Source organism: Coenobita brevimanus, unplaced genomic scaffold (genome assembly GCF_032717465.1).
Source record: "Coenobita brevimanus isolate Jiangsu-jjx unplaced genomic scaffold, ASM3271746v2 jjx.HiC_scaffold_2373, whole genome shotgun sequence".
Classification (NCBI taxonomy): domain Eukaryota; kingdom Metazoa; phylum Arthropoda; class Malacostraca; order Decapoda; family Coenobitidae; genus Coenobita; species Coenobita brevimanus.
Window position 1 is genome coordinate 4,415 of NW_027643296.1, and position 9,914 is coordinate 14,328.

Below are 9,914 nucleotides of genomic sequence, written 5' to 3' on the forward strand. Positions count from 1 at the left end.
TTAGGGGAATGAACTATAGTGATGGGACCAACGAAGACTAATCCCTCCTGTTCATAAACCATCTTTTAAGCTGAAAATAAAAGCCTGGAGAAAACTGTCTATCTGTCTGTCTATTGCCAGGCGCCAACATCCCGTAAAGGGTGGCCGTTTGTCTTTGAGTTAGTTGTTTTAAGGGGAGGGGCATTAACCCTCCGCCAATCCATTTGTTGACACGTAGGGAACACGTATGGGTTGGTTATATGGTTACCACCCAGCGTTGTAAATAGTTTCCTGGCTCTGGCTCACAGGAAACCATTATGCTTGTCACTGTAAAACCACATGAAAAGGAAGGAAGAGTAATAAGAAGTGACAGGAAAGATGGGAGAAATGGGAAGAGAGGAGGGCAGGCACAGAAAATGAATGATAATGACGAAGGAAGAAGAAGGAAGCACTACATCAAATGAGTGGATGAGAGCCGCCATCACCTACCAATAAATAAAAAAAATACAGGAATTAAAGTGGTAGGCGAGAGAGGACAGCAGGCAAACGGGAGTGAAAGTGAAGGATGAGGGTGGGAAACAGTGAAATGAAAATTAAATTAGGATATTCTTGTATGGGGGGTAACTATGAAAAATGAGAGCGAAAATGGGAGATAAGGGAGGCCGAAGTGAATAACAGTATTTCAGGTGTGAGATGATAAAGGCTAACAGAGTGGGAGGTGATGAAAGACAGTGAAAAACTGAAGCAGTGGGAGGTGAAAGATGACAGCAGTGAGAAACAGATTACTTGGGAGATGGGAGAGGAAGAGGCAGTGAAAATACAAGAGGAGTTAGAGGTAAGTGTGAGAGAGGCGTGAAAGGAAAAGACTGGTTAACATAAACACTGACGAGAACAGTGAAATGTAAGGCTTTGCGAGGAGCGGGGAAGAGAACGGTGAAAAAATGAAGGAATTAGCGTGTGAGATGATTGGGGGAGAGAGGAAAGAGCATGAAATGGGAGGATTATTTAGCGTGATAAAAGACGGGAAGAATAAAAAAAAGGGGTCAAAGTTCAGAGTGAGAATCCAAATAATACAGGACTGCCAACCAGTGCAGACTATTGAAAAATAAGAGCTTTTGTTTTTGTTTCTTGATATGGTTAAGGATCGTAGGAGGAGAGAGAGAGAGAGAGAGAGAGAGACACACACACACACACACACACACACACACACACACACACACACACACACACACTTCCTCCCAATCCTCCTGTCCCTTGAGAAACACACACACACACACACACACACACACACACACACACACACACACTTCCTCCCAATCCTCCTGTCCCTTGAGAAACACACACACACACACACACACACACACACACACACACACACACACACACACACACACACACACACACTTCCTCCCAATCCTCCTGTCCCTTGAGAAACATACACACACACACACACTTCCTCCCAATCCTCCTGTCCCTTGAGAAACACACACACACACACACACACACACACACACACACACACACACACACACACACACACTTCCTCCCAATCCTCCTGTCCCTTGAGAAACATACACACACACACACACACTTCCTCCCAATCCTCCTGTCCCTTGAGAAACACACACACACACACACACTTCCTCCCAATCCTCCTGTCCCTTGATAAACACACACACACACACACACACACACACACACACACACACACACACACGCACGCACACACACACACACACACACACACTCCCTCCCTCCCAGTCCTCCTGCCCCTTGATAAGTCTATCACTATGAGGGCACGTTCAATCACCTCGTTTAGATCTGTACAAACGAGCAAGTAATTAAATCAAGAACCTAACGGAGTAACAAGAGAGAGAGAGAGAGGGAGAGAGCGGATGTTATAGGAGAGAAGTAGTGCCATCTCTCTCTCTCTCTCTCTCTCTCTCTCTCTCTCTCTCTCTCTCTCTCTCTCTCTCTCTCACGTAGTCACGCTCAGTAGCCTCAGACGTATTATGTAAAAATATTAAGCAATTAAATGCTCTCGCCTTACTTCTTCGCTTGTTATGTCAAAAGAGGGGGCTATTATCTTTCTCCTCTCTCTCTCTCTCTCTCTCTCTCTCTCCCTCTCTCTCTCTCTCTCCGTTCGTAGTGTCAAAACAAGAGGCTAGAGGATGGAAGTATTTTGTCTCTGTCTCTCTCTAGCATATCACCTGCCATGTAATTAGGCTCAGTTACCTGGATTAGAATAACTAAAAGCATTACAATATTTGCCTGAGCGAGCCTACCTGTTGCATTCACTCTCACGTAACACTCTGTTATTATAAAAATATCATAAATCGTCGCTGGGATTCCATGGAAGAGGCTAACATGCAATAGGTCAGGGATGAGAAAGGTGGGAGAGGCCTTTTTCCTGCAATGGATTAACTCTGGATGATGATGATGATGATGATGGATGATGATGATGATGACTGCGGTGGTGGTGTTGAGTATGATAATGATGATGACTGTGGTGGTGGTGTTGATGATGACGATGATGGTGATGATGATGATGATGATCGTGGTGGTGGTGATGATGATGATGATGATGATTGTGGTGGTGTGATGATGATCGTGATAATGATGATGATGATGATGATGGTGATGGTGGTGGTAGTGGTGTTGATGACAGCGATGCTTCTGCTGATGATGTTTGTGGTGGTGGTGGTGTTTATGATGATGATGATGATGGCAAAGACTACCTTTATTACTCTCTCACAAGACATATACTTTAATCTTATTCCTTCTCGCCTACATCAAGATGTTTTTAATCATCTTAGGAGAGAAAACTGAATTACAGGGCATGATATAGCCTTCATTATCTAGTTTAATACTATACTCCTTTCATCTTAACTTGACATAGATCTTGTTTTTTCCAGCTACTTTCACGTAGCTCAGTGGCAGAAAAGGACTGTGCTGTGGCTGTACATCCTTTCCATAGCATTTCTTCGTGACTAGTAGCCTACCATAATCTAAGTGTTTATTGTTACAACTCAGCTTTCAAGATGGAGAGACGGCAAGTTTAGGCTAAGTAAAGGTGAAAGGAGTATACTGTAGTCTGCTCCCCTAGGCTGAACTAAGTTGCCTGTTAGAAGCAAGAAATCTCTAGAAACGACGTCGTCGCGCTGAAGAGGCTAAAGGCTTGGTCCACACACTGCCAACTGCCAGTTTATTGTCCGAAAGAAAAAAAAATGAAAAAAAGACAAATTCAAAATAGCCCTATATAGGGCGATCAATGCTTCCTGGTGATAGTGTTTTTCTTTAAGTTTCGGCTGTAGTAGTAGAGTTAGAGAGTCATCGCACTGAATGGTCCTGAGAGAGAGAGGGGGGGGAGGAGGTATGGACAGATAGACAGACAAACAGAGAGAGAGAGAGAGAGAGAGAGAGCGCAGAAAGAAAAAGTCTAAGGGAGGGGGGGGGGAGATATAGAACGCCCAAAGCACCACGATTATGCTTAAGCGCGCACTACGACCCACTTAACGACCACTTCCATATTCCTGCATTTGGCCAAGTTCCCCGCACGTTGCAATGCCGTAGCGCCGAGACGACCCTTCAGACGACCCCTTACGACCTCCAACTTCAACCCAGACGACCTTCACCTTCATCCGTTACGACCCTGCGGTACTCATCTCCACGACCAACAACCTCTCAAGAAAAGCGAGAAGAAACGACTTCATTATTAGGTCGTTTTTAGAGGTATAAGCGAGGAGGTTGGATGTGATTTCATGGAGAGAGAGAGAGAGAGAGAGAGTGTGTGTGTGTGTGTGTGTGTGTGTGTGTGTGTGTGTGTGTGTGTGTGTGTGGGTGTGTGTGTGGATAGGTATTACAGTCTTCCTTCTTAAGGTTGCTAAAATTCAGAACACTTTCTACTCCATTTCCCTCTCTCCTCTCTCCAGCCTCTTCTCCACCTCCTCCCTCTTCCCCTCCAGTCCTCCATGTCCCCTCCCTCCCTCTCAACCTGCAGTCTCTTCTCCCTCCCTCCCTCGTCCCCTCCGGTCCCTCACCCTCCCTCCCTCTTATTCTCTCTAATACATCTCCTATTATGACGTCACGCTCAGGCTTCTCTGTTATGTCTCTAAAATGAAGTAGTAATGAAATCGTTACTCCCTAGTTTTGCGCTGTTAAGGTGGTAAGATGTGGAGGTTAGGAAATGAGGTGTACTCTCTCTCTCTCTCTCTCTCTCTCTCTCTCTGACTTTTTTTTTTCCCAACCTCTCAGGACATCTTACAGTGCTTTATCATTGTTCTTTCCAACGCTCCTTTGAACATCGGTTAATATTGTGGGAGAGGAACACTTTTCGTCTGATCCCTAATAGCGAACTTGCCTAGTATGGTTGCGTCTGATTAATATTTATCTATCTATTATAGCCAGACGCCATAATCCCGTAAGGGGTGACCGTTTGTCTTTTAGTTGTTTTACAGGAGGGGCATTAACCCTCCACCAAACCACTTGTTGACACGTAGGGAACACGTATGGGTTGGTTATGTGGTTTCCAGCCGGCGTTGTAAATGGTTTCCTGGCTTACAGGAAACCATTAGGCTTGTCACTCAATGTAATGTCACCTGAAAAGGAAAGAAGAAGAATAAAAAGTGACATGAACGATGGGAGGAGTAGGAAAAGGAGGGAGCAGGCTTAGAAAAAGAATGATCAAGGTGAAGAAGAAGTAGGTCGCAATACTGTACATAAAGGGAGTGGATGATGTTCGCCACCACTTACCTCTAATGACTAATAAATACCACTACCTGACTAATATAATACAACTAAGTACTGTGGTCTCCTGAATCAGTCTCTCACCACGCAAAAGCAGTGTTATATTTTACGAAGAATAATACACTGTGAAACTTGCTGAAATGACTCGAGTAACCTAAGTAGCATTAAACAAGTTAATTTCACATTACGATTTATGCATGATGGCAAGTAGGGGCTCTCACCATCTACTCATCCGATGTAGTGATACCTTAAGATGGCTCTACAGAGTGACAAGAGAAATCGTTTTCTGCAAACCTAGCCGCTACGTACCATAAAAAAAAAAAAAAATAGACATAGAGAGATAGACAGACAGAAAGAAAGACAGAGAGACAAACAGACGGACAGACATAGAAAGAACTATCTGTCTATCTACTGCCAGACACCTTAATCCCTTATACGGGGTGGCCACAAACAAATTGCCTCCACGTCACCCTGTCCCCCGCCATTTCACTGTCCTGCTCCCAATTCACACCCACTTCACTCATATACCTCTCCACTCCATCCCTCCATCTCATCCTTGGCCTTCCCCTCCCTCTCTCCCCCTACACCTTACTCACATACACTCTCCTCGTCAGTTTCTTACTCTCCATCCTCTCCACGTGGCCAAACCACCTCAGTGTGTTCACCTTAACGCTTCCTAACACCACAACGCTCCTTCACATCCTCATTTTTCAGTCTGTCTCTCCATGTGACTCCACAGGCTCCTCTTAAATAACTCATTTCCACTGCTCTCACTCTTGACTTGTGTCCTTCCAACAACGTCCAAGCTTCACATCCATACGTTAGAGTTGGTATCACAATACTGCCATGTAGTAACTTTTTCACTTCCACGCTCACTTCCCTGTTTCTTATCACTGCTTTCAAGGAACCAGCAACCTTTCTTCCTTGTTGTACCCTTTCAAGCACTTCACCCTCCAAACCTCCATCCTTACTCATCACATTACCCAAACATTTAAACGCACCCACATAGAAAGATAGATATAAAGATAAATAGATAGGTGGATGGAGGAATGGATGGAGAGAGAGAGAGAGAGAGAGAGAGAGAGAGAGAGAGAGAGAGAGAGAGAGAGAGAGAGAGAGAGAGAGAGAAGAGGAGGGAGGGGGGGGGACCAACACCGATGCCTCACTCAGCTGGTGAAGGAGACTTAACAGCAAAATATGGCACAGGTGGAATAGGTCTCAGGTGGGTGATTTGTTTTGGTTATGGCAGCTGGTGAGGTGTGATGCCCTCCCCAGCTGAATAATATCGTCTGGCAGCAGTGGTAATGGTAACGGTGGTGGTAATGGTGGTTGTGGTGATGGTGGTAGTAGTGTTAATAGTGGTAGCAGTTGTAGTAGCTGTAGCAGTAGCATTATTACCGTAGTATAATAGTAACAGTAGTAATAATAATAGGAGTTGTATCAATAGTTGCCATTATTATTATTATTATTATAATTATCATTATTATAATCATTATTATTATTATCATTATTATTATTATCTTCTCAACACTTCATTTTTTTTTTTACAGTGTTTCATTTCATTCATTCATTGCCAGACGCCATGTATCCCAAACGGGGTGGCCAAGGGCTTAGAGTTAACTGTTTTACAGGGAGGGGCACTAGTCTTCCACCAACCCCACTTGACACGTAGGGAGAACGTTATGCCAACAGCATCTGGTGTTCCCAGGAGGTCACCCATCCAAGTACTAACCAGACCCAACGTTGCTTAACTTCGCTGATCGGACGGGAAGCGGTGTACTCAACGTGGTATGGCCGTTAGTGTATGATATTAATTGCAGAAGCTTAAAAATTACACACATTATTGTCAGCTTATGAACGACAAAAAAATGTCCAGAAAAACAATATATATTTTAAGTTCTTTTGTTTAGTGTTTTCTTTTTTAATAAACTCACATATGTTGTGCAATGATATTGTCAACTGGCTTCTGTTTGAACGAGATGATAATTATATACGGGGTATGCCAGGTTTGAAAAGGGATTTTAATCATTTTTAATTTTGTTGGCATTACTACTACTACTACTACCACTACTATTATTATTATTATTATTATTATTATCCATCTATCCATTGTTCAATCCTATGTGGCCCCATGAGGACCGTAGGAACCAGGGGCTAGGCAAGTTGGTCCTGACATTTAAGATGAGGGTGACCAGCCTCACTCATCCCTGAGTGGCATTACGTGAGCAATAAACCCCAGCCACACCTTGGATATAAACCTGTACAGGCTCAGTCCGGTTGGAGCACCTTAATTACCCACTAAACCACCAGGCGCCATAATTTGGTTATATAGTTACCACCCAGCGTAGTAAATGGATTCCTGGTGTACAGAAAACCATTTGGCTTGCCACTCAGTGTAGAGTTGCCCATAGGCAGAAGGAAGAGGAAAGAACGAAGGAAAGAAAGACAGAAGAGGGAGTGTAAAGTTACCTGTAGGCAGAAGGACGAGGAAAGAGTGAAGGAAAGAAAGACAGAAAAGGAAGGATGGAAGAGAGGAAAGGGCAGACACCCAAAGCAACACTACATCGAGTGAGTGGATGGTGAGCGCCCCCACCTACCTACCTATTATTATTATTATTATTATTATTATTCCCACCACTATTGCTACTTCTGCGACTGCTACTACTACCACTACTACTACTACTACTACTACTACTACTACTACTATGATGATGACAATGATTACTACTACTACTACTACTACTACAACTATACTACTTCCACCATCACCACCACCACCATCACCACAATCATTACAATTACCACTACAACTATTACTACTACTACTACTGCTGCTGCTGCTGCTGCTGCTGCTATCTAATCTATCTATTATTATTATTATTACTATTATTATTATTATTATTATTTACAGATGACCTCACCCAAGGCAACGTGCATGAACAAACTTATTTGTCAGCGCAAATAAATGAGTTTGGAAAAACAATTATATGATTCACTAGCCTCCTGCCTACATAATTAATGTCCTTAACACAATAGAGAGGCTGCCAGAGATCAAGCAGCGTGAAAAGCCGCCATTAAGTGACCAAGGCCGACGCATGAAATATTATAGCAACCCTTTCTTACGGATTGGACACCGATGCAGAGAGAGAGAGAGAGAGAGAGAGAGAGAGAGAGAGAAATGCTACATATAGCACTTTCTCGTGACTAGCATATTCTAAAATGTGTTAAATTATTGCTTCAACGCAGCATTCAAGATGAAGCGATGACAATTTTAGGCCAGGTCCGAGGGGAAAGAGGTATAGTCGCGAAGAAATGCAGTGGAAAGGCAGTAGAGCCGTAGTACTGCCCTAGTCTGCCACTGAGTTACATGAAAAAAGAAAAAAAAAAATGAAAAGGACGAAAATCTACGCCAAGTTAAATTGAAAAGAGTAGGCAAAATTACTGGAAAGGTTGGCTGGGAGAGAGACACAGGTTAGTGCTTGAATTCTTTATTTTCTCTAACGTTTCGGGCTACACAGAACCCATCTTCAGAGAGTCTGGGTTCTATGTAGCCCCAGACATTAGAGAAAATAAAGAAGTCAGGCTTTAACCTGTGTTTCTCTTCCTCTCAGTCTTCAGGGAGTCCTCGTTGTAGCCCGAAACGTTAGAGAAAATAAAGAATTCAAGCTCTAACCTGTCTCTTTCTCTCACCCAATCTTCAGTAAATCTGTCTTGTGTAGCCCAAAACATTAGAGAAAATAAAGACTTCAAGCTCTAACCTGTGTCTCTCCCACCCAACCTTACCATTTGTCGCAGTGGTTCATCTTCAGTACTAACTCTAATGGGAAAGATGGCAGATGCCGCCAAGGTTATGATAAATGTGTCTCGAAATACATGATGCATTCTGTATATGTCAGCATTCAAATTGGAGCTATGGTTATTTTGGACCAAGTTAGATAAAAAAGAGTATAGATCCTTTGTCTGTTTACCTCAGTTCGTCATTTGCAGTTTACTTGCATCACTTCCGCAAAATCGTTACTAGACTATTAAGGTATGATGTGCAAAATAAACCGCTGACAAGTAGGCATTACGAACTCTAAGGACGGCCCCAGGGGTATTACGTGATATAATATATATATATATATATATATATATATATATATATATATATATATATATATATATATATATATATATATATATAAATATATATTGTTACATAGCCTATGATTTCATCATCCTTTGTGTAATTTTAACGCACAGTATGCTGCATGTTTGATCACGAGCGTGTTCTGCCTCAGTTCCCCCCTTCTACCGTTATAGTAGAGTAAGTCGTCCTTTCTGTTGTTCAGAGTAGGATTGTCAGCTCTTTGTCCCCTATGGCTTCATTTGCGCGTCCTTCTTACAAGTTGTATCAAGCTCCACTGGCCCCTATATAATGAGCTCAGTCTCTACATTAATTGCCACTTAGATCTACTCCTCATTTTGTTCACATCTCTGTCCTCCCCTGTACAGTTATTATTGTGAGTGCTCAGGAAGTCTCCAACCATCTAGCAGCTGTGTAATTTGAGTATAAGTGTTATTGCATTTTGTTCTTGTACTGTACTGTATAGCATAAGGTGTTAATTCTTAGGCCTAGTAACGTTTTTTGTAATTCATGTAAGGTTCTTTATGTCAGTCATCATTAATAATATTTTGTATCTGTAATAATTTACCTTGCATTAACTGAGCATTACCCAGTGTATTTTCATTTTATCGGGGCTGACTTAGATAAATTTACTCTTGCTAATTTCGTGTTAATAGAGGCTATTGCAGTTAACCATATATTTAACCTGTTTTTTGCCATTACGTTATCCTTATGAGTCCTGAATGTTTTTTGTTAGTTTGAGCATTAAACTTTAACTTGTAATTTTACCTAACTCTTTGTTTTGAACCTGGAACTTTACGGGACAGTAGTGATTTTTAGTATTCTCACTTAAAGCGTACATTATCTTTCTCTGTTCCATAACATAAATTTGGCGACCTCATATCAGGATATTCAGGATATTATCATAAGGATATTGCTTGATATTTTGTGACTGTGATTTATTCATGATGTCTACTATTACTACACTTGATGAAGCCAAAGATATTTTGTCAAATGTGCAAACAGTGTGTGACGTAGAGAACAGAACAAAGAATGAACTTAAGCTTGTTGCTCAACAATTGGG

General features: G+C 42.2%; 1 non-coding gene across 1 annotated transcript; it reads right to left on the bottom strand.

The window, feature by feature from the left end:
- Positions 1-6,408: 6,408 nt before the first annotated feature.
- Positions 6,409-6,527, bottom strand: LOC145389818 (5S ribosomal RNA). Its single transcript, XR_013895537.1, has one exon. It is a non-coding gene; the product is annotated as a 5S ribosomal RNA (ribosomal RNA).
- Positions 6,528-9,914: the final 3,387 nt, after the last annotated feature.